General features: G+C 37.0%; 1 protein-coding gene across 1 annotated transcript in view; it reads left to right on the top strand.

Moving 5' to 3' along the window:
* Window positions 1-24,920, top strand: part of LOC150085089 (BTB/POZ domain-containing protein 9-like) — a 218,737-nt gene that overhangs the window by 34,620 nt on the left and 159,197 nt on the right. The window lies entirely within an intron of this gene.

Raw genomic sequence — 24,920 nt, 5'->3', positions numbered from 1 at the left:
GTGTGTGTTATATAGGCTTAATGAATCTGATGAGTATAATGAGCAATTGTTCAGAAAAATAGTGGGCCAGTAAATCACACTGCCTTTTAATGGGAGATTTTAAATTTCCAGATATTGACTGGAACTTGTGGGTTGGTCACTTACATGCTAGAAAGACTTTTGTGGATTTTTTGGAGAATTTTTTTTATTTACTTTTTTTTTTTACAGCAACATGTTAGAGGGGCAACCAGAGGGAATAATACTCTGATTATCAGCAGTGTTGATTTGTGCATTAGGAATTTGCAGATAAAGGAACCACTAGTTGACAGTGATTGCAGTTTACTGATGTGTGATTTACTTAAAAATGTGACTACCATCAAGGGTAAAGGGAAGGGTTTTGTTTTTGTAAAGGTGACTACAGTGGTATCAGTTTTTTTTTTTTTTTTAAATTCTATTCAGTGGGATCAACTTATGTTAAAAACTGAATTCTAAATGGGAAGCCTTCAATGAATTAATCTTGGAAGCTACTAGGTTTTTCGTACTAACTGATAAATACTGTTGAAGATTGACCTAAATGGATGTTAAATGAACTGATTAAGGAGTGTGGCAGAGAAGTAAAATGTGTGGGATGCATATAAATTATCAGGTGACACAGAAGCCTATGGCAGATATCAGCTAGTCTGTCATAAAGGAGGTTAGGCAAGCGAAGGCTGATTAAGAGAAATCCTTGGCAAAGGATGCAAAGAAAACAAGACTTCTTTACTAATGTAAACTCTAGAAGGAAGGGAATGAATCAGATTAGTCCACTTGATGTTGGTGTTTCGACTGTTCATGATCCTGCTCAGATAGCTGACAAACAGAATGAGTATTTTGCATTTACATTCACACATGAGGAAATCTGTAAGGAAGAGGAGGAGAAGTTTACTAAACTCTAACAGGGAGCTAAATGATTTGTAATAATAGAGAGCAAGTAGAGGAGAAATTGTTGAAGTTAAACATATAAAAAAAAAAGCACCTGGGGCAGATGGAATCTATCCAGTTATATTGAAGGAGGCAGTGAGGGAAGTAAGTAAACACAACCATAATTACAAGAGCATCCTTACATTCAGGGAAGGTCCCTATTGACTGGAGATGTGCAAATGTATCCCCAATTCACAAAGGGTGATGCAAATAATTAACCTCTTAGTTTAACTTCTGTTCTGGGGAAAATAATGGAGCCACTGGTTAAAGAGGTGATGCAGGATCGCCTTGTAATAGTTTAGACACAGCATGGGTTTGTTAAGGGGATGTCTTGTCTGTCCAATTTGATTGGATATGATGATGTGGTCACAAAGGAACTGGATGCAAAAAATAATTTTGGTATCACGTACTTGGATTTCAGGAAAGCTTTTGATACTGTTGCACGTGGAAGACTGTTGTACAAATTGGAGGGGTATGGCATTAAGGGTAAGTTGCTGCAATGGATAAAGGGATGGTTGAGTGGGAGACAGAGTGGTAATAAATGGACACTGCTCTACATGGAATAATGTTATTAGTGTAGTTCCCAGGGTTCGGTGCTGGGCCCATTGTTTTCTGTATTTATCAATGATATCGATTAATGTATATCAGGCTTAATGTCCAAGTTTGCTGTTGATACAAAGGTTAGCAAGGTTGTTAATGACAGTAAAGACAGTATGCTACTGCAACAGGATCTAGAAAAAGTTAGGCAGATGGGCTGAGAAGTGGCAACTGAAGTTTAACGTTGACAAATGCAAAGTACTGCATATGAGTAGCAGTAACCCAAGATAAACATAACTGTGTGGTACTGCACTCATGGAGGTGGAGAATGGAAAAGACTTGGGGAGGTAATTGTGCAATCAGATATGAAATTCTCTGAGCAGTGCAGAGAGCAAGTCATGAAGTTTTGTCAATGATATATAATAGTAGTGGCCAACTTAATGTGATGCAATCTACTTTTTTTCCTTCAAAATGTGCCGGGATCTACCATCTCAAAATTCATTGCACAAGGTGTACAAATCAAGGGATGACTGTATATTTAAAATTCGATCATGATCGACCGAAATTAAATCCGCGATCGACTCGTTAGCCACCCCTGATATATAGGAATTTTGCTAGCAGAGACGAGACGGTGATTATACCTTTTGTATAAGGCAGTGGTCAGGCCACATCTTGAGTACTGCATACAGGTCTGGAGGCCTCATTTTAAGAAGGATGTAGAGTTGCTAGAATAAGTACAAAGAAGGGAAACAAGATTGGTGAGAGGAACAAAGGGGTTCTCTTACAGAGAGGCTTAAATTCTGCAAATTATGTCATCTGGAGACTAGGCACTGCAAGGTGATCTGATTTGAGGCGTACAAGATCTTGAATGGTTTGAGCAGGCTCAATGCTGATGGGATACTTCTGCTTGCTGAGCTTATGAACCTGAGGGGGCATAGATTCAAATTGAGAAACACAGTTATAGAATAGATGTGTGGAGGTCTGCCTTTAGTCAGAAAGTAGCTGATTGTTGTGGAAGCTTGATAGCTTAAATAAATCTAAGGCTGAACTAGACAAGCATTTAGTGGCTGGATGGGTGAAATGGGAAGTTTTTTTTTTTTCCTTTTTTTTTTTGTATCATATGCCTCAACTAATGCTAATTACTTCTAACCTGTATTTTTATTAAATCCATGAATTTTTCCTTTAACAAAAGGATTTTCACCATGTCTTTTCTTTATTCAACAATATTTTTTTTTTTTTTTTATACCACCTGCTATTTGTTAAAAATGTTTTACCCACAGCTGGTTTCTAATTCCTCATAGTGTCAGGCTTCCTTGCACCATATAGCTAATAATAACTAATTTTTTGAAGACAGGTACTTCATATTTGAAGTGAAGGTGTGTATTCAGATTTGGCCTTAGTGTAGGGAAATCACGTTTGTCTCAGGTTTGATCCGTTTGTTGAGTACTTATGAAGAGACAGCTATTAGGCTGGCTGCCTTGAAGCTCATCTTACAGATCTGTTATATAGTTGATTCATTTTTAACATGGAAACAGTGTAAATCCAAAGATTATATGAACAATGGAAAATGCTATTAAATTCACTTTAAAGTTTAAAAAAGACAATTCTCTGCCTTCTTAAATGTCAAAATCATGAAAGTAGAAAGATAGACTACTGAAGTTCACTGGGGGAAATAAAATGGATTTGGGAAAATTTATTAATTTAAATTTGAACCAATCTAGTAAATGTCTGTAGGGAATTATCAAAACATTAGCCTACAAGGCAGACAGGGTCTGTGCTGAATTTTTGGGAGGGGAATTAGAAAACAATGTTTTAGGCAAGAATGGTTCTTTAGAAAGGTGGTTACAAAACTGAATGGTAAAATTCCAACTTGAATGTGCTCAGTCATTGTGCTAATAGGACCTGTAATATGGTCCCTGAGGCTGTCACAGACATTCTCTCATGTATGTCAAGCTGGGCTTGCTACCTGGGAATCTAAAATGCTGGTGGAACTGATATTCAGGTGACACTCAATTCAAGTGAACCGAATTTAGGCGAAGTCTGGTTGTTCTATGACAGCCAAATCTTCTGCTTGAACTTTCATGGTGGTAGTACTGATAGTAACCCAGGGTCCCCCATGTGCAAGTCCTGCAATATAGTACAGGAGATTCTCATTATCCGAGGATAATTGGTTCCAGAAAATTTCACTTAAAATGGAGACCAAATTTTGTAATGTTTATTATATACTTTTCAATAGTAAAAAAAATGGACGAAGGAACTGAAAATGAGAAAATTATTTTATTAGACATTTTTTGGTGCTACTATAGTGTGTGGTCTACAGCGTCTACCAGATGTTAGTGTGAGAATACACTACCGGCACTATAGTGGATGCTAAAAATATGATATGAATGTGATAAAAACAAATTATGTGCTAAATGATTTTTAATAAAGACTAAATATTAGTTACTTATTTTATATAGTGTAGTTTTATGATAAAAACAGTCGTGCTGAATGATTTTTGATGTGAAATTTACACCATAGCATGTGGTTTACCTTCAACAAAAATAAGAAACCTGAAGTTTGAGAATAGTAGTAGTGGCATGTGATGCAAGAAAGCAAGCGTATGAGCTTATGCAACATCAGCCAAAAAAAAAAAACGCACCATTTCCTCCAAATGCCTGTCCAGTTCCTCCTTAAATTTATTCAACCTATCAACTTCCACAACGACAGATGGAAGTTTGTTCCAGCTGGCTAAAGGCAAATTTCCGCACATTTATTCTACATCTGTCTTTTCTTAATTTGAATTTATGCCCTCTTAGGTTCGTAATCTGAACAAGTGGAAGGATCCCATCAGAATTCAGCATGCTCAACCCATTCAAGGCCTTGTACACCTCAATCAGATCACTGCGCAGGTGCCTAGTCTCCGGCCACTGCAATTTGCAAAACTTAAGCCTCTCTTGGTAAGAGGATCCCTTCATTTCCCTCACCAATCTTGTTGCTCTTCTCTGTACATGCTCAAGTAAATCTACATCCTTCCTAAAATGAGGCCTCCAGACCTGTATGCAGTACTCAAGGTGTGGCCTGACCATTGCCTTATACAGAGGGACAATCACCTCCTTCTCCCTGCTAGCAAAATTCCTATATATCATTGACAAAACCCCCATGACCTACCCTGGCAGCCTGTCTGCATTGCTCAGAAAACTTCATATCTGACTGCACAATTACTCCCAGGTCTTTCATTTTCTACCACCTTAAGTGTAGTACCACACAGTTGGTACGTTTCTCTGGGGTTACTTCTACCCATATGCAGTACTTTGCATTTGTCAAGGTTAAACTTCAGTTGCTACTTCTTAGCCCATCTGCCCAAATTATCTAGATCCTGTTGCAGTAGCACACTGCCATTACTGTCATTAACAACCCTGCCAACCTTTGTATCATCTGCAAACTTCGACATTAAGCCTGATATACCTCCATCAATATCATTGATAAACATACAAAACAACAGTGGACCTAACACCGAACCCTGTGGGACTCCACTAATAACATTAGTCCACGAAGAGCAGCACCCATTGATTACCACCCTCTGTCTTCTCCCACTTAACCATCCTTTTATCCATTGTAGCAACTTACCCTTAATACCATTCTGCTCCGATTTGTACAATAGTCTTCCATGCGCAACAGTGTCAAAAGCTTTCCTGAAATCCAAATATATGATATCAAAATTATTTTTTGCATCTAGTTCCTTTGTAACCACATCATAATATCCTATCAAATTTGTCAGACAAGACTTTCCCTTAACAAACCCATGCTGTATCTGAATTATTGCTGCAGTCTTGTCTAGATGATCCTGCAATGCATCTTTAATCAGAAGTCTAAAAATTTAACCCATGCTGTTGAAAGATTTCTACAGAAGTGCCATCTAGACAGAAGGCACGGCAGTTGCATTTCAATGTGAACATCTTCTGGACGTACCCCAAGACGTAGGGCTTTGCCATTGATATGATACTTCATGCAAGAAAAAAGAAAACGTGACAGAGGTGAGAATATAGGCCTATACTTTGTGGTCTATGTAAAAGTGTGCCAAACTTCATGTTCTGTCTGGAAAGGCAATGCATTCTTCCATTATATGGACATGAACAACAAATTACACTGCAATCTGAGTTTGTGTTAAATTTCAGAATTGGTATCTTTTTAGTATTGTAAATACCAATGGACATGGCATTCTATAACTGACTGGTATAATATGTTCAGAGAAGTGTGTGGAGCTACTATTTCTTACAATGCAAGGTAAGATGGTTGATACAGAGTGCTAAATGGTGACCAAGCTCCTCTCTCTGAAGATAGTAATGCAGTTGTACAAAACAGCCACTATGGACTAAGAATTGATGAGCCTTGGGTTTTTGGTCTCAAGCAAGGCCCCGCTTGTCGGTATTTTTATGTGCAATGGTGTGTGACAGAGGCACCTTGATTCTCATCATTGAACGGAAATGAGAATCTGGTTCAGTGATTCATTCCAATGAATGGCCTGCATATAGAAATCTAAATGTCATGGGTTACTGCAATTTTACGGTGAACCATCAAGAATGTTATGCGGATCCAGTGACAGGAGCAAATATGCAAGCGATTGAATGGTTATAGTTGGATTCCAAAACTCATTTTATTTAGAAAAAGAAGCATTAACAGTAAGCTTCAATCTCACCTTGATCACTTTTGCTGGAAAGTGCTAATAAAAGATGTAGATGATTTATTTGTGCATTTTTAAATGATATTTGAAGTGTATATCATGAAAAAGTATAAGTGCAAGTCATTAATTTAAATGTATTATTTAACCAGTTTGTATATAATTCATAAAGGATATCATTTAAGCTAATATTTAGTCTTTACTAAAAAATCATTTAGCACTAATTTTGCATTTTTAACTCTTTCATATTTATTCCTATATCATTATTAGCATCCACTATAGCGTCCAGTAGACCACATGTAGTGCCGGTAGTCTGCATGCTGTAGTGTATGCTCACACTATAGCAGCCAGTAGATGTGGTAGACTGCACGCTATAGCAGCACCCTTTTTTTTTTTTTTTGTATTATAATATGTTGCACAATGTAAGGTTATGTAAAGTTTATTTCAGTTGTATGAATAAAGAATGAACTCAAAGTTCGTTTTTTTTTTTGCTGTATTTTTCAGATAAAACTGTGTCGTAGCATTTAGTTATGTCTTTAACTTTGCACATAACTTTTGTTGCACGAGCATGAAGGTTGTTCTTGCAAAAAATATTCAAATGCTTGGTCAATTTTCTCAAGGGAAAAAGCTTTAATTTTCAAATCCTCAACTTTGGGGACCTGGATAATGAATACGTCCATTATACTAGGTACAGGTACCTAGTATAATGGATGTGACCACCCAGGTGCAAACCAACATAAGCAGAGTGGTTTAGGTGTGGCACCCACACCACACAGAGGAATGCTGCCCCTCTCTTTTACCAGGCAATATTAGGGGGTTGATGACTTATCAGTTAGTGCAGTACTACCACTTTTTTTTATTGGAAGCTTGAAGTGGTCAAACCTGTATTTAGTCTACAGAGCAAAGCTCTGACAACCCTTCCATCATGCAGTGTGATTGTCTGTCTTTTGATGGGCATTGTTGCGAAATCCAAAATTTTTTTTTTTTATATTTATGATGGACATCATTGCAAAATCTAATCTTCCTTACATTCTGAGGGTACAGCTTTCATTGTTTGCAGGCCATCCACTAGTGTTCCACAAAACTTCGTAATTAAAAAATAAAATAAATAAATTTTCACATTTGTAGCATACACCACTTTATTATCATTATAATTTTTAACATTTTTTTTGTTATTAATATACTGGCATAGTCTAATAATCAAATAGACTGTGGAACACTTTATTTCAGCACGCTTTGCATAGGAAAGTATGCGTAGAGGTAATGCCATCTACGAAAAAGTAGCAATGTGCCATCCGTTTGCGATTTAGCCTGGAGTTATATGGGTTGAAGGGAAGGTGGAAGCAAACTGACATGACTAAACTCACTTCCTTGTATAAATTTTTTGATAATTATCAGTTTCGAAATATTATTAAAATAAATGACCCTAGATTTGTGGTTGAAAAAAGGAACTTTAAAACGAGAAGCAAGTACTTCTAGTATTGTAACTGTGCTCAAACAAACACATTGTCACACTTCAAAGTGAGGATGAACAATTGCAGCCTTTTGTTCCCAAAAATTTGAAGGAACCAACTAATAAAAGACCAAAATGAAAGTATGATGACAGTTATTTGAATTTCGGCTTTACATGTGTTGGAAATAAAGGTACATCATATGTAATAAAATACAGTAATACCCCGAAGTTACGCGATAGGTGGGTCCGACGTAAGTCGAATCGCGTAAGTCGGGGTACAACTTTGCATATAAATACATATAAATTTTGCTTAATTGGGACCAAGGACTAACAAAAACACTAGTTTAGAAGAAAAATATTAATAAAATTGCAGTTCTTTATACATATTAATACAAAATATGTATTAAAAAAAAACAAATGACTTACGTAAAAAAGTTATTTCGATGTCGATGGCTTCATAAAATCTAACAAATTCGTCTGACGACACAGCGCGTTCTTTTTTTCACGCAGAATTTCTTCGTTGCAAGCTAATAATTTTTTTATTCCTTGCTTTGTAGCTATAACGCGTTCTTCGTTGGAGTCTATGTTTTCTAAAATTTTTAAGCCCTTTACAATTGAGCCCTTTTCAATTTTTAACCTGTCAAGTTTGCAATTGTCATGTGCTTTTCGCCGTTGCTTCATTTAGGCCTGTAGCACGTGCAATATCACATGGTCTTTCATTTCGCTCAAAGCGTTTCACAATTTCATATTTTTTCTCTATCGACAGAGGTGGACTGGCCATAAGCCTTACCGGGGAAACCCCGGTGGGCCAGTGTGATTTTGGCCCACTATAAATTTTCCCGGGTAAGAATTTTTGACCCAGTCCGCCTCTGTTTATCGATAATTGCTTTTCTTTTTCTCTCTGAATCTGCAGTGTCTTCACCAGGACGCTTCCTTTTCACACCTTTTAATTAAGTATTTTACTCATTTTTAGGGAATAAAGCGCAATTACAAAACGAGGAGGCACGCTTGATACGCATAAACAAAGCTGCGCGCATGTAGCAACTGAATAAACAACACCATAAAGGCAGAGATACACTATTAACACCTCGCATTTCTAGGGGTTACTACCATAAAACAATAAAAATCCAGTTGCGTTTCTGCTAGTGAAATCTGTTATAAACTGGTAGTAAACTCGATCTAATTGCATTTGCGATTATACCGATAGCTGGAATTGTGTTGGTTTTTACGTTATTATGGTGAAATGTGTTTCCTCTTCACTGATATAAAAAACATAAAAGCAGCAAAGTTGAATTTTGTTCATCTTTAGCTCTCATTCTCCGCCGTCGCACCGTATATCGATAACATATGAAAAACGACCTTGAAGATGGTGGGCGGCAGCGTTGCCAAACAAAAAAAATCAAGATCCGCGTAACTCCGAGTTCGCGTAAGTCGGGGTATTACTGTATTAGCAAATAGTTCTTTGGCTTCTGCTAAACTTGTGTTCTATAAATATATTGCGAGATAGTGTTTCGTGGCTAAAAAAGTTTGGGAAATGCTGCACTAGATAGTCCACTGGACCGAACCTATTGATAACTCTCTAGGAGGCCTCCAGATCAGTTAATGTATAATATCACTGCCTCTACTCCTCCAGTTAGTAACTGGAGGGAGTTGGAGTAGTGGATATGTGGGGACATTGTTGAGGCTATATTATGTCAGGGTGCTGGGTATGTTCTTGCCCTGTGTATGCCATATTTGAAAATTTCATTACTTTGTACAACATGTCTTCCCAACCTTTTCTTACTACTGAATACACCATTGAATAGCACAAACTAATATGAATAGTTAAACTAATAGCACAAACTTATCTGAAAAAAGATCTATACATCCTAGTTGCTCGAGATGCCAAGGCATTTTACAATTACAAATCGTCTTGCACAGATTGTTCATCTACCTACCAGAATAACAGACAACCCTAACCACACAGGAAACACTCTTGATCTTTTTCTAAAATTCTAAGTATACGGTCTAGGTGAGTAGACCTAAGCACCTCAGATCACAACTTTGTGATGGGCTCTTCTCCAACGAAGCCATTCTTCTGGCCATTCTCAACCTCATTGTTTGGCTTTACGAGAATGTAAAATGGGATGATATGTGAGATTTCTTTTCTTCATTTTCTCGGGGTACTGTTTCAAATCTTCTGATGTCAGTATTTGCTCAGGTCATGTCACTGAAATTATTCTTATAGGTATGAAATCCTTTGGATTTTAAGGTGCTGATGGAACAATCTGTTATCTAAATCTTTGTTTTCCAATAAATGTGCTAAGTCTCTTAAAGATAAGAATGTTGCATATCACAATTGAAATTCTTGGGTACATTTTCTGCCTGTAACATTTGCAAAGCAGTTGTTAATCAATTCAAATGGTAGTTAAGCATTCTGATCTCTTGCCAAAGCTATTGGCTACAACTTTTGCCCATCTGTTCCTACCCCTGTCAAAATCAATGATTCAATTGCCACTTTAGTCAAAGGTAAAGCATGATCTGCTAGCATGCTACATTTCTTTTGACTGATGTATTTATGATCTTGGTAAATGCCCTCCTAACAGTCCAGTACACTCTGTTCAATGCTTCCTGTTGTCTTCTGTCAGAAGAATTTTGAATTGTTTTGGTGTCAAAGTGTTTTGATGATAATAGCACAACATTGCATCTTCAACTTCTCAAATACCCACTACCAATTCCTTAAATGCTGATCTCCAGGTAATTCTCCATTGGGGAAAAGATAACTTATTGATTGCAATCCTTCTAAAACTCAGTCCTGTCTTTTATCAAGCATAAAGAATTCTTCTGCTCCTATGCTTATCTTTGACATTCATTTCCTGACAAGATCACATATCTCTGTTGGGATTACCCTGATTTATGATCTCTTTTGCATAAGCACATCACAAATATTGCTTCCTGTGAATTGGAAAAATCTGGGTTTTCTTTTGCACTCAACCTTACTTTTCTTCCCAGCAACAGTACAAATTGTACTAATACTGTACAAATTGCAAATCTTATCTACCATGGAACGTTGTTCCCACATCTAGCTTCTAGATTCCATTAAAAAGAGGGTAGTGAGGTTAGTGACCCATCTCTAATAAAGTCTCTCCACTCTGTTTCTGCTGCATGCCTTTTCTGTAGATAGTTCCATGTGCACTGTTCTTCTGAATTGTTTTCTATAATTCTTTTCTTTCTCTCTTCCCACCCCCCTAAATGACTCCAAACATGTGCTGCAACCAGTCAGCATCCTTTTACTGTCCAACTTAGAACTCAAACCAACTTTTCTTCCTGATTTATTCCTTTAGCTTGTTTTCTTGAAAAACCTCTATACATTTCCTGAAAATTACAATCTGCAGAAATTCATACCTAATGTCAAGTATATTTTTTGTATCTTAATCTTCAACCCATGCACAGGACTAAGTAGTATAGGTTTTAATACCCCTTGATCTACGATCTACATAAAGTTTTTAGGCCCTCCAGGGGCTCCCATCTAGTGAGTATGGGCTTGGCACACCAGGGTCCTGAGCTGGATATCATCATTCTTCTCTTCCTTGGTGATTCCCTTCTCTTTCAGGGTAACTTGGGAATTTTTTTTTTTTTTTTTTTTTTTTGGCTATAAGCCTCAGGCTTCCTTGCACCATAATATAGCTAATAATAATAATTGATGTTAGGAAGCTACAAATTGTACTGTAGTACCAAGGGGTTGTGTAAATTACAGGTGTGCATATTTAATAATAATACTGATTTAATATTAAAATGAAGCTATTTTTGATATTAAATTAGTAAGACAATAACTAGCAGCTATTGGGTTATAATTATAATCAATAAAACTGATGTCATTAAAACAGAGGTGGAACAATCAGCTCATTGTCCCTGCTAGAAAAATTCTTGTACAGTAAACTGATTTTTCTGGGATAGATGGTAAAAATAAAATCTCGGATAATCGATTTTCCAGTTAATCCAAAAATGTTCAGCAAAGTACCTAAAAAAAATAAATAAATAATATGGTGATAGAGAAACAAAAAAACTTACTACACAGTTTTCAAACTTTTGATTAATTTAAAAGTTTGTATAATTGAAAGCACAACTCTCTTGTATTTACCCATTTTCATGATTTCTACACAAAAATTGACACTCCTGACTTAAATAATGAAACAAAATTTGTCTTTTTGCTGTGGAAAGAAACTCAACAATCCACATGTTCTATTGTTATTTTTTGAGTGGGGGTTGTGGGATAATAGGTACATCTCTCAATCATGACTTATAACACCGCTTCTTATTGCTTATTTAAGACTTGCAAAACATCTGTTTATACCCATTCTATTTATTACTTTAATTTTATTATTTCCAGTGGATATTTTTTTTACTTTGGAGTCTTGAAGTGTCCTGGTTAATTTGATCCCAGTAAATCGAGAGTGCTGCATATGGTTGATAGAACCACGAGTTGGCCTAGCAGTCTGTCTTCACTACTCAGAACTTCATGTTGGTCTGTACGTCTAGATCTTTCATTCTCTGTTGCCTTGAGTATGTTGCCACCTAATTGGTGTGCTATTCTGGAATTACTGCTGGCTGTATGTAGCACCTTGTATTTATCAAAGTTTTACCTCAATTTCCACTTCTCAGCCCATCTAATTTTTCTAGATCTTGTTATTGTAGCATGCTGTGATTACTGTCATTAATGCTCAACCTTTTTATCGTATGCGAACTTAGACAACAAGCTTGATATACTTTCAGTTATCATTAATATTTGTAAAATATTAATGCAGGTCTGTAATTACTCACTTTGCCCTTTGATTTTCATTTATGTATAGGAGAGTCATATGCATGTCTCCAATCTATAATGATCTCCCTAGAATCCAAGGCTGCTCTCGTAATTCTGGTTAACGGTTCACTCTCTGCTTTTGCTACTTTTAATATAATTGGATAAATTCTGTCAGTCTCAAAGTGCTTTAATTACTTTTAACCTCAATTTCTCTTCCACTTTCTTTTTATTTATCATAAAATCATTTAGTTCCCAGTTAAAGCCAATTTACTTCTACTATACCTATCCTAAAAACCTCTTCACACGTGAATGTAGATACAAAATATTTATTCATTTTGTCAGCAGCCTGAACGGGAGCATCAGTAGTTATGCCATTCATGTTTAGTAAACTATTGTAGTTCATCTATTTCTTTCTGTTGTTAACATAAGCAAGGAATTTCTTGCTACTTGTTTGCTTTCCTAGTCAGACTTCTAATCTGACTTACTTAACCTTAACTCCCTTCATGATTTGATTACAACTAGTTTATATCTAATGTCAGTTCATACGAGGGGCATTCAATAAGTTATCTACCTACCTATGAAGGAAATGAGATAGAGTCAAAAATATTTTTTTATTTTCAATGTAATTCCCCTGAACTTCAGTAGACTTGTTCCATTTTGTTAGCAATGAGGAAATACCAGACAAAATTCTTTGCCCTGTCCATCAAAGAATGCAGAAACAGCAGACTTCAGTTTATTATCATCAGCAAAGTGACGTCCACGTACATTTTTCTTGAAGTGTCAAAATGGGGAAATAGTCATAGGTGTCAAAACGGGGAAATAGTCACTGGGGAGCCAGATCCAGTCTGTAAGGTGGATGGGTAAGTTCTGTAAAGTTGCAAATCAGTAGCAACAGAATGTTGACTAGTGCACTGTCCTGAAGAAGCAGCACTCCTGGAAAGTCTTCCATCCGGTCTTTCCTTTATTACATCCCTTAGGTTGTACAGTGAGGATGCATATAACTCCCCAGTTACCACCTGCTTGTGTTCCCAATAGTGAATGTACAAAACTCTCTTAGCATCCCAATAAAACAAACTTCTTGCAAACTGAAGATGGTGTCAGAAATTTTTTTGGGTAGAGCGAGTGAGAGAGAGCCCTTGTGCTTCCATTGCATTGATTCTTGCTTGGTCTCAGGATCCCAGTGATTTTTATCACCCATAACAATTCTGGAGATAATTTTCAGGATCCCTTCCATAAAGCTCTAAATTCTCCTCGCAACACTGTACTCTGAACTGCTTCTGCACAGGGGTTTGAAATCTGGGAACCCATATTGCACTGACTTTAGTCATCCCCAAATCTTCATATAACTGCTTTCTCAGATATGCCATTCTCTGGAGATTTGGGATACCTTTTGAGTGGCTGTCAGAACAAGGGTTTCCACAGCTTAACACATTTCTGAAGTGGTTGTTATCACAGGCCTTTCTGGATGTGGATCATCTTCAGTGGACTCTCTACCCCACTTGAATTGTTTTGACCAGAATTTTACCTGGCTTTTCTGAAGATGCACCGTTGTCATACACGGCCACCATCCTTTCATGAATGGCTTTGGCCCATTGTCCATAATTTGATACAGGTGTTTTCCTCCTTTCTGTTATAGTAGCACAACCTAATTAATTTTCTAATTAATTTCAATTATATATTGAAATTAATATAATTCAAGTTGAGATGGGACCAGCTGATGATGTTACCAACAGCAAATTCTAAATGGGAAGCATTCACGGAATTAATCTTGGAAGCTACTAGGCTTTTCATACCAACTTAGAAATACTGTTCAAGGTTTGGGCCTAAATGGATCTCAGATGAACTAATTGAGACATTTGGCAGAGAAGAAAAATGTATATAAATTAGCAGGCTACACAGAAGCCTATGGTATATATAACCTAGTCTGTAATCAAGTCACAAAGGAGGTTAAGCAGGCGAAGGCATATTAGAAGAAATCTTTGGCAAAGGATGTAAAGAAAAACAGCAAAGACATGTAAACTCTAGAAGGAAGGGAATGAATCAGATTGGTCCAAAATTGATATTGATGGGTTGACTGTTGATGATCTTGCTCAGGTAGCTGACAAACTGAATGAGTATTTTGTATCTATATTTACACATGAGGAATTCTATGGGGAAGATCTTTAATATAACTAGATGGGATCTATCCAGTTATATTCAAGGAGGAAGCAAAGGAAGTAACCAAACCCATAGCCATAATTATGAGAGAATGCTTAGATTCAGGGGAGGTCCCCACAAACTGGAGGTGTGCAAATGTATCCCCAATTCACAAAGGGGTCAAAGGGTGACATCAATTACAGACGTGATAGTTTAACTTCTGTTCTGTGGAAAATAATGGGGTCACTGGTTAAGAAACACTGCAGGATCATCTAGACAAGACTGCAGATATAGTTCAGGCACAGCATGGCTTTGTTAAGCCATGTTAAGCGGAAGTCCTGTTTGACCAATTTTATTGGATACTACGATGTGGTCACAAAGGAACTGGATGCAAAAAAATAATATCATATACTTGGATTTCAGGAAAGCTTTTGATACTGTTGCATATGGAAGACTGCTGTACAAATTTGAGCATTATCACATTGCTGCTAAGGATAAAGTGATGGTTGAGTAGAAGTGTGGTAATTAACAGACACTGCTCTTTATGGACTAATGTTATTAGTGTAGTTTACTATAGTTCATTGTTCTCTTTATTTATCAATGATATCAGCGAGGTGATCTGATTGAGATGTACAAGGCCTTAAATGGTTTGAGCAAGCTCAATGCTGATGGGATACTTCCACTTGCTCAAATTAAGAACCTTATGGGCCATTTATTCAAATTGAGAAAAGACCATTGTAGAATAATGTGCAGAAGTTTGCCCTTAGCCAGCAGGTAGTTGATTGCTGGAAAAGACTTCCATCTGTTGTTATGGAAGCTGATAGCTTAAATAAATTTAAGCCCGAACTGGACAAACATTTCACTGGATGGGTGAAATAAGTTTTTTTTTGGCTGATGTGCTATAAGCTTGCTTTCTTGTGTCATATGCCTCTGCTAATGCTAATATGGATGAAGGCTTAATGTCAAAGTTTGCAGACAATATGAAGGTTATTAGAGTTAATGACAGTACACTACTGCGACAGGATTTAGAAAACTTGGGCAGATTGGCTGAGTTTACAGTGGCAACTGTAGTTTAAACTTGACATATGCAAAGTACTGTATATGGGTATCTGTAACCCAGAATAACATACCAACTGTGGTGTACTACACTCATGGTAGTGAAGAACATAAAAGACCTGGAGGTAATTGTGCAGTCAGATATGATCTTTGCTAAGGCTGAGGAGGGTGTCCTATCTTGATGAGAGGTCTCATAAAATGGTTGGATTATCGTTCCATTTGCCCACATAGATGGGTGGAAGATTTTATTGAAATCTCTTGGGTTGCGTTCCAGTTTAAAAGCTCCATAGTTAGTTATTACTTCTGACTGGCAGCTGCTTTACAGAAACACTTATTTGGATTTCTTCTTCATCTATGGCTGCGATTTGGGTGGGGATCATACGATAATCTAGTTTTGAGACGAAGATGCTTGTTCCATTATCTGCCAATCCTATGTTATTATCTGCTATTATGTTATTTAGTAACATAAAAAAAGTAATTTAGTGAATATTGTTGGATATCAACTTGCTGCCAAATGAAAAACAGTATTTACATTTATTTATTAATAAAATAAATAAATACACTTTATTGTAGAATAGAAAAGAAAAAAAAAAGAGAAAATATATCATAGGTCCAAGTGTGTGAACTTCTCCCCATTCCTGCTTAATGGCAATTTGGTTAAAATGGCAGTAAAATGTCAGTCAGATTCTTTTCTGTGTCTTTTAGCTATATCAACATGTCTCATTTCAGAAGCCTGAAAAACAAAATGCAGGATATTTCAGAGGCTGCTGGGAGTCATTGTGGTACAAGTAAACACATGGGTTGTGTTAGAGTAGCTAAGAATAGGAACAGGTGCATGTATACTTGCGTGTACACCAATGCTAGGAGTTTGGTAAATGAATTTGAGGTATTGCTCAAAGCATCAAAGGCGGATATTGTTGGGATATTAGAGACATGGTGTCACACAGATAGATATAAGGAATGCAGAACTGGAATTTGGGGAGTACAACGTCGATAGGAAGGGAGGAGGGGTTATGCTATTAGTTAAGAAACACAAAATCCAAGGAAGTGAAGCCAGTCGAAATCGTTGGACAGTGCAGTGTCGAGTCAGTTTGGTGTGACATAAGCATTGGGAGATCAAAATTGAGAGTAGGAGTGCGCAATAGGCCTAATGACTCTGAGTATAATAAGAAACTGTACAGGGAAATAGTGGGCCAGCAAATCAGAGTATTATAATGGTGGATTTTAATTTCCCAGATATTGACTGGAATTTGTGGGTTGGTCATTCACACACTAGCAAGGCTTTTGTGGATTTATTAGATAATTGTTTTCTACATCAGCATGTTCGGGAGGCAACTAGAGGGAGTAATACTCTTGATTTGATTATCAGTAGTGATTCTTCATGCATTAAGAATCTGCAGATAAAGGAACCACTAGGTGACAGTGATCACAGCGTGCTGAAGTGGGATTTACTCAAATAGGTAACTATCATCAGGGGTAAAGGGAAGGGTTATTGCTTTCGTAAAGGCGACCAAGATGATCTCAGACTGTATTTAAATTTTATACAGTGGGACCAACTGATGTTACCAACAGCAAATTCAAAATGAGAAGCATTCAAAGAACTTATCTTGGAAGCTACTAGGCTTTACATACCAACTAAGAAATATTGTTCAAGGTTTAGGCCTGAATGGATGTCAGATGAACTACTGAGACATATGGCAGAGAAGAAAAATGCATGGGATACATATAAATTAACATGTGACACAGAAGCCTATGATAGATATGTTTATCTGTAGCCAAGTTACAAAGGAGGTTAGGCAGGCGAAGGCAGGTTACGAGAAATCTTTAGCAAGGGATGCAAACAAAAACAGCAAAGAGTTCGTTACTTATTTAAACTCTAGAAGGAAGGGGATGAATCAGATTGGTCTACTTGATATCGATGGTTCAACTGTTGATGATCCTGCTCAGGTAGCTAACAAACTAAATGAATATTTTGCATCGACATTCACACATGAGGAGTTATTCAGTGAGGGGAATGCCAGAAGTGTATTCAACTCTGGCAGTAAGCTTGATAATCTTGTAATAACTGAGAGTGAAGTGGAGGAGAAATTGTTGAAGATAAATGGAAGAAAGGCACCTGGAGTGGATGGAATCTATCCAGTTATATTAGAGGAGGCAGCAAAGGAAGTAAGCAAACCCTTAGCCATAATTATGACAGCTTCCTTGGACTTAGGGGTGGTACCCATAGACTGGAGATGTGCAAATGTGACCCCAATTCACAAAGGAGAATCAAAGGCTGACGCAAGTAATTATAGACCTGTGATTTAACTTCTGTTCCAGGAAAATTAATGGAGGCACTGGTTAAAGAAGCACTACAGGATCATCTAGACAAGACTTCAGTTATAGCTCGGACACAGCATGGTTTTGTTAAGGGGAAGTCTTGCCTGACCAATTTGATTGGATATTATGATGCAGTCACAAAAGAACTGGATACAGGGAATAGCTTTGATATTATATACTTGGATCTTAGAAAGGCTTTTGATACTGTTGCACATGGAGGACTGCTGCAGAAATTGGAGCAGTGTGGCATTGGAGGCAAATTGCTGCTATGGATAAAGGGGTGGTTGAGGGGGAGAAGACAGAGTGGTAATCTATGGACACTGCTCATCGTGGACTAATGTTATTAGTGGAGTCCCTTAGGGTTCAGTGTTGGGTCCATTATTGTTTTCTGTATTTATAAATGATATTGATGATGGTATATCAAGCTTAATGTCCAAGTTTGCAGACAATAAAAAGGTTGGCAGGGTTGTTAAGGACACTACTGAAGCTATGCTGCTGCTGCAACAGGATCTGGAAAGGTTGAGCAGATGGGCTTCGAGGTGGCAAATGAAGTTTAACATTGACAAATGTAAAGTACTACATATGGGGAAACAGCAACCCCAGAGCAACGTACCAACTCTGTGGTACCACACCGACAGTGGTAGAGAATGAAAAGGACCTGGGGGTAATTGTGCAGGTAGATATGAAGTTCTCTGAGCAGTGCAGATGGGCTGCAAGAGTAGCTCATGGTGTCTTGTCAATGATATACAGGAATTTTTGTAGCAGGGATAAGGAGATGATTATTCTCTTGTATAAGTCAATGGTCAGGCCACACCTTGAGTACTGTATACAGGTCTGGAGGCCTCATTTCAAGAAGGATGTAGAGCTGCTGGAACGAGTACAGAGAAGGGCAACAAGATTAGTGAATGGAAAAAGGGTTGATCTTATGAAGAAAGGCTTAAGTTTTGCAAATTACAGTGTGTGGAGACTAGGCACCCGCGAGGTGGTCTGATAGATGTGTATAAAGCCTTGAATGGTTTGAGCATGCTCAATGCCGATGGGATTCTTCCTCTTTCTCAGAATAATCACCTGAGAAGGCATAAATTCAAATTGAGGAAAGACAGATGTAGGTTAGATGTGTGGAAATTTGCCTTTAGCCAGCGGGTGGTTGGCTGGTGGAACAGACTTCCATCCCTTGTTGTGGAAATTGATAGCCTAAATAAATTTAAGGCTCAGCTGGACAGGTATTTTGAACGAACTGAGGGGTGAAGTGGAAGGTTTTTTTTTTTTTTTTTGGCTGATGCTGCATAAGCTTGCTTTCTTGAATCATATGCCTCTACTAATGCTAATATTTACAAAAAAATTAGAACCAGTGTAATGTATGTAAAGAGTTAATGGTTTAAAAAAAAATTTAAGCTAATATTAGATTAATTCCTGTAAATTTATTTTATTTATTTATTACTTTTTTTTTTCTTGTAGGAAAGGATGTCAATTCAGTATTATGTACAAATTTATGCATTTCCCACAAATTATATTTCTGCCCCTTAGATTAGCATTAGTAAAGGCACATGATGCAAGAAAGCAAGCTTATATAGCATCAGCCAAAAAAAAAAAAAAAAAATCACTGAATCTTCTAATTTCACCCATCCCTTCACTCCAAATGTTTGTCTAGTTCTGCCTTGAATCTATTTAAGATATCAACTTCTACAACAACAGATGGAAGTTTGTTCCAGCAATCAACCACACGCTGGCTAAAGGCAAGTTTCCACACATCTATCCTACAACTCTTTCCTCAATTTGAATTAATGCCCTCTTGGATGAAAAAAGGGCTATGGAGTACTTGCCTTTTCTGGGGCACAAAACATTCCAAACCAGTTCTGGTTGGCTGGACAAATTTAAAGAGTGTCAGGATTTACTCAGTTATTTCTGACGAAAGTGCAATCGAAGAAGACTACACCCTTTGGAAAGAAAGTTTTGAAAAAAATTATGGAGGACTGAGAGTCCAAAGATGTATTCAACGTTGATGAAACATGTCTGTTTTTTAAATGTTTGCCGAACAAGACACTGACTTTTAAAGGTGATAAATGTGTAGATGGTAAAAATAGTATGGAGAGATTTACTCTTCATTTCAAATATGACTGGTAATGAAAAACTGAAGCTTTTGGTAATAGGCAAAAGTAAAAAAACCCAGATGTTTCAAACGAGTAAATTAGTCAGTTGGACTAAAACAAAAAACCTTGAATGACAAGCAAAATTTGAGCAGTGGATTTTAAATTTCTATAGAAAGATGACAAAAGAAAACAGAAAATTCGTGTTGATTGTTGACAACTGCCCTGCCCACCTTCACTCGCTAATTTTGTGCCTCTTTAGCCAAATGGGCAGGAGCAGCAGTGCGTAGCACACGCTTCTTGATTAGACTGGGGTTAGAGTCCGTGACCACCAAATATGGAGGATGCAGAAAGGTCAGGGAATGACCACCGCATATCCCTGGAGCAATATGGCCTTAGTTGCTAATGCTCCTAAAAACCAAATAACAATAACAAACCTGTGAGTTTTCTTCCTAGATTCTACCACCAACTGCTTTTGAGGAAAACTGCTGGTCTCCTTAATGGACTTGGCACCTGAAAATAAATTTAAAAATGAATCTAGAAATTTCTAAGTGTAAAAACCATGTTAAATGAATATAAGAATGAAAAAAAATAACAGCCAAAGGTGCCAGGCCTCTGGGTCCCGCCCCTTTAGGAGCCCGGTGCCTTTGGCTGTCTCCTGTTTTTGCAATTTTCATTAATTAAGTAGGGGCCCAAACATGTTCTTTGCCTCCGGGCCCAAAAAAACAGTAGCTATGCTACTGAGTACCATCTAGTGATAATTTTCAAAAATAGAATTTAGAAATTGTAAATGATATATAGTGTCATCTTGGCATCATGAAAAAGGTAAACTCAATGTAAGAAAAGCGAGATATGCAGAGACAAACTAAACAGTCAGCAACTATTTAATATATGCTATAATATAAAAGCCAAGTTAAAAAAAATGCAAAGTAAGGTGATAAAGTGATGTAAGCAGATATGTGGGACAAATTAGATTGAGGACAAATGTACAAGTATTATGAAATATCACAATGAGATATTTCATAATACTTCCACATTTGTCCTCAATCTAATTTGCCATTCTGAAATATTTCAGAATGTATTTCTGACCTGCTCCTGACCACTTGGCTACAGAGGCCTTCAATTATTCAAGTCAATAGATATACAGTAAACCCTCGATTTAACAGACTAATAGGGGAGAAGGGGTATCTGTTAATGCCAAGAGTCTGTTAAATCGAAGTAGACCTGGGGGACATTTTTTATTGTTAATGTAAAAAAAAAAAAAAAAAGCTTTAATACAATATACAGTACTGTAAAATATAAAATTGTTGCAATTTGGCCTTTGATTTACGGATATCAGAAACAGTTTGTTTTATTACGCCATAAATTTCACAAACACGTGCTACTGAGACGAGACGCCTTGTTCTAATTTCTCAATTAGTTCTAATTTCTCAATTAGCTCTAATTAGCCATATTAAAGTTCACACACTTTCTTTTAACTCTATCACTTGATGCCATTTTAAATTATAAGGATTGCAAAATAAAATTATTTAATAAATAGTCACAATTCAGAAATCACAGAAACACTCTGTATACAACCTGACTGTACAATAGCTTGAGGCAGACAGACCAAACCAAAAGGAATCGGTAGACCTGCAGTTTAGAGTCACGTTCAGCTCGCAAGTCAAAGGCTGTTATCTGGGAAAACAGCTATTTGAACAAGTTTTCAGAAAGAATAAAAAACAATTTCCTGAATTTGATTATAAAAATAGGAAATTATCAAAACAATGGAAATAGGTAATTATTATTAATTTTTACTTAATAATAACACTGAAGTTTTGTATAACCTAAAATAATAATATGGTCGAGATTAATATGTACGTTACTGTATTATTTGTCCGGTCTGTTAAATCGTGGGATTACTGTATTTTATTTGTGTATTTGTTAGCTTAATCCCATTTGTTCACTTTTTTATGTAACCTACCTCTGCAATATAAGTTTATTTCCCTCATCTTTAAGTTGATATTTGCAACTTTTTTCTCAAATATAAACCTAATGGTCTAAAAAATTTTTTTTTTTCACAGTTATTTGGCTACTAAGTTATATCCCTGAATTGCACTGTTTCTTCCATTTTTCTTTGCACCTTTTTACTCTACTATTGTTGACTTAATTATATAGCCTTAAACCCCACATGTAATATTGTTGTTTATTTTACTCATTGCTTGGAGATGATTCTAATCTCCCTCTCTCGTGGAAAATGTATATCCATGTGTATATACACCGATGAGTCAAAACATTGACCAGTGAGTTGTTATGCAAATCGAAGCAACTGCAGGTGAACTTTGGCACGTTCATGGTTCGGGACATGGTATAAAAAACACCTGATACTGAGCTCCGTTAATCAGTGTTACTCTTGTTCTTCAGATGGGAAAGGCAGTGGACTTAAGAGTTTGACAAAGGTCAAATTGTAATGGCCAGACAACTGGGTCAGGGCATATCCAAAATGACATGCTGGTGGGGTGCTCACGGTCAGCCGTGGTTAGTAGCTACCGAAAGTGGTCATAGGAAGGGGAACCCATGAACCACCAGCGAGGTGTTGGACAACCAAAGCTCAATGCTAGAGGTGAGTGAAGGCTCTACCGGATGGTATGTGGCAGCAGAAGGGCGACTGTGGCACAATTTGCCTGTAATTGGAATGCTGGTGACAGGAGTAATGCATCACAACACACACACAGTACATTGAACCAACCCTGCTGAAAATGTGTCTGCATAGCTGCAGGCCACTCTGAGTGCCCATGCTAACCACGGTTCACCGGCAACAGCCCCTACAATGAGCATGCGAGCATCGAAACTGGACCTAGAGTGATTGGAAGAAGGAGAAGGTTGTCTGTATCTTCAAAAAGGCCTCTAAGGTTGGGAGAGTACATATCCAGAATTTAAAACAAATACACCAACCGTTTAATTATAATGGTTTAATACTAGAAACTAAAATGTACCAAACGATACTACACTGTAAAATGATATATGCAAAAGACTGATTTACAAAATAAATATGCGATGAAACTTTAATATACAATAAAATATAAATAAAATATTTAAAATACGATAAAGATAAAAGCGATAAAACATTGACTGAAGCTTTCGGAGGCTTCCGCCTCCTTTCTCAACAACAATGATGTTTAAGCAACACATCCTTAAGTAACAGGCTCACAGCACACGTGGTTGACCAGGCGAATGCTCAATATATCTTCCATACGATCCAGAAGCGGTGCGCGAGCGTGGAAATATAAAACGCTCGTCTTTTACCTGCACAACAGCTTCTAGTAGGGGGTGAAGTCGAACACCCCTGTCCCTATTCATACCATTGTTCTCAGACGAGCCTATCCACAAACTCTAGCCACTTACGGTCCCAGAACCTATGTGCCCGGATTACTTAAGGATGTGTTGCTTAAACATCATTGTTGTTGAGAAAGGAGGCGGAAGCCTCCGAAAGCTTCAGTCAATGTTTTATCGCTTTTATCTTTATTGTATTTTAAATATTTTATTTATATTTTATTGTATATTAAAGTTTCATCGCATATTTATTTTGTAAATCAGTCTTTTGCATATATCATTTTACAGTGTAGTATCGTTTGGTACATTTTAGTTTCTAGTATTAAACCATTATAATTAAACGGTTGGTGTATTTGTTTTAAATTCTGGAGAAGGTTGTTTGGTCTGAATCATGTTTCCTGTTGCACCATGTGGACAGTCTGGTATGTGTACATTGTTTACCTGGAGAAGTGTTGGCACCTGGATACACTATGGGATGAAAACAAGCCGGTGGTGGCTGTGTCATGCTTTGGGTGATGTTCTGTTGGCATATCCTGGGTCCAGTCATCCCTGTGCCAGTAGCACATGCTCTTTGAATAGACTGGGGTTCAAGCCTCTGACTGCTAAATACAGTTGATCTGCCAACCAGCACTGGACCATTGTGGCAGATTATGGTCCATTTCCCTCAACATGAATAGTTGAGGATGCTTCTATCCTGCAGTGGATTGATAATGGCCGCATTTGGGTCAGACGTAGCCGAGTGGTCAGAAGCAAGTGCTGTAGCACACGCTCTGAGTGGACCAGGGTTTGTGGCTGTGACTTAAATATGATTAACAATTTGTATTGATTGATTTAAACTCTACTGACCAGGCGGTTGTGCCAGAGTATAAACAAGAAATTTTTTTTATATATATATATATATATATATATATATATATATATATCGAAACAAGAAAGTGAATTTTTATATATTGAATAGAATAACAAGTAAGAAAGCAAAAAATGGAAAATTTCTCTTATTATACTTTTTTTTTCTTTTTACTTCTAACACTTATTTTCTCCCCATATATGTGTATGTATATTCATTTAGGGTATTTTTGAGTTTTGATAGGGCATATATTCATATACCCAGTTACAGAAACCTCATACAGAAAAAAATTGCATAGTGTGTGAGTGTTAACCACCACAAATATAATGTATTTATACCATGAACTTACCATACCTCATTTTATGATTTATCATATATACAGGTAGTTCTCAACTTTACGAGTTAATTTGTTCCTAGTGCACGCTCGTGAAGCAAACTCGTAAACCGGGAATTTATTTCCCATAGATTTAAGGTTAAAAATAGGGGTTACGTTCTCAACAATGAAATTGGCTAGCTAATTAGTTTGTTTAAACAAAGATTGATTTATCGAAAGTATTGAAAACTTAGCCTGTAAAATCATTGTAATAATAGAGAAATTATTTACGGCTTACAAATGTTAAAGAATGTTCATTCATCATCGACTAAATGCACACTGGTTGATCACTCATTATTGGCTCGCACTCATTGGTTTCTTGCACAAGGAGTTGTCTTCAGAAATGTTTCAAGAGTTGTTTGTTTCCAAGATAATCTTCTCTTTTAATTATAAATTTCACTTATTTCATGCATAAGCATTT

The sequence above is a fragment of the Mastigoproctus giganteus genome, chromosome 6 (genome assembly GCF_048544385.1).
Source record: "Mastigoproctus giganteus isolate SK-2022 chromosome 6, ASM4854438v1, whole genome shotgun sequence".
In the NCBI taxonomy this organism is placed as follows: Eukaryota; Metazoa; Arthropoda; class Arachnida; order Uropygi; family Thelyphonidae; genus Mastigoproctus; species Mastigoproctus giganteus.
This window is presented reverse-complemented; position numbering and strand designations above follow the sequence as displayed.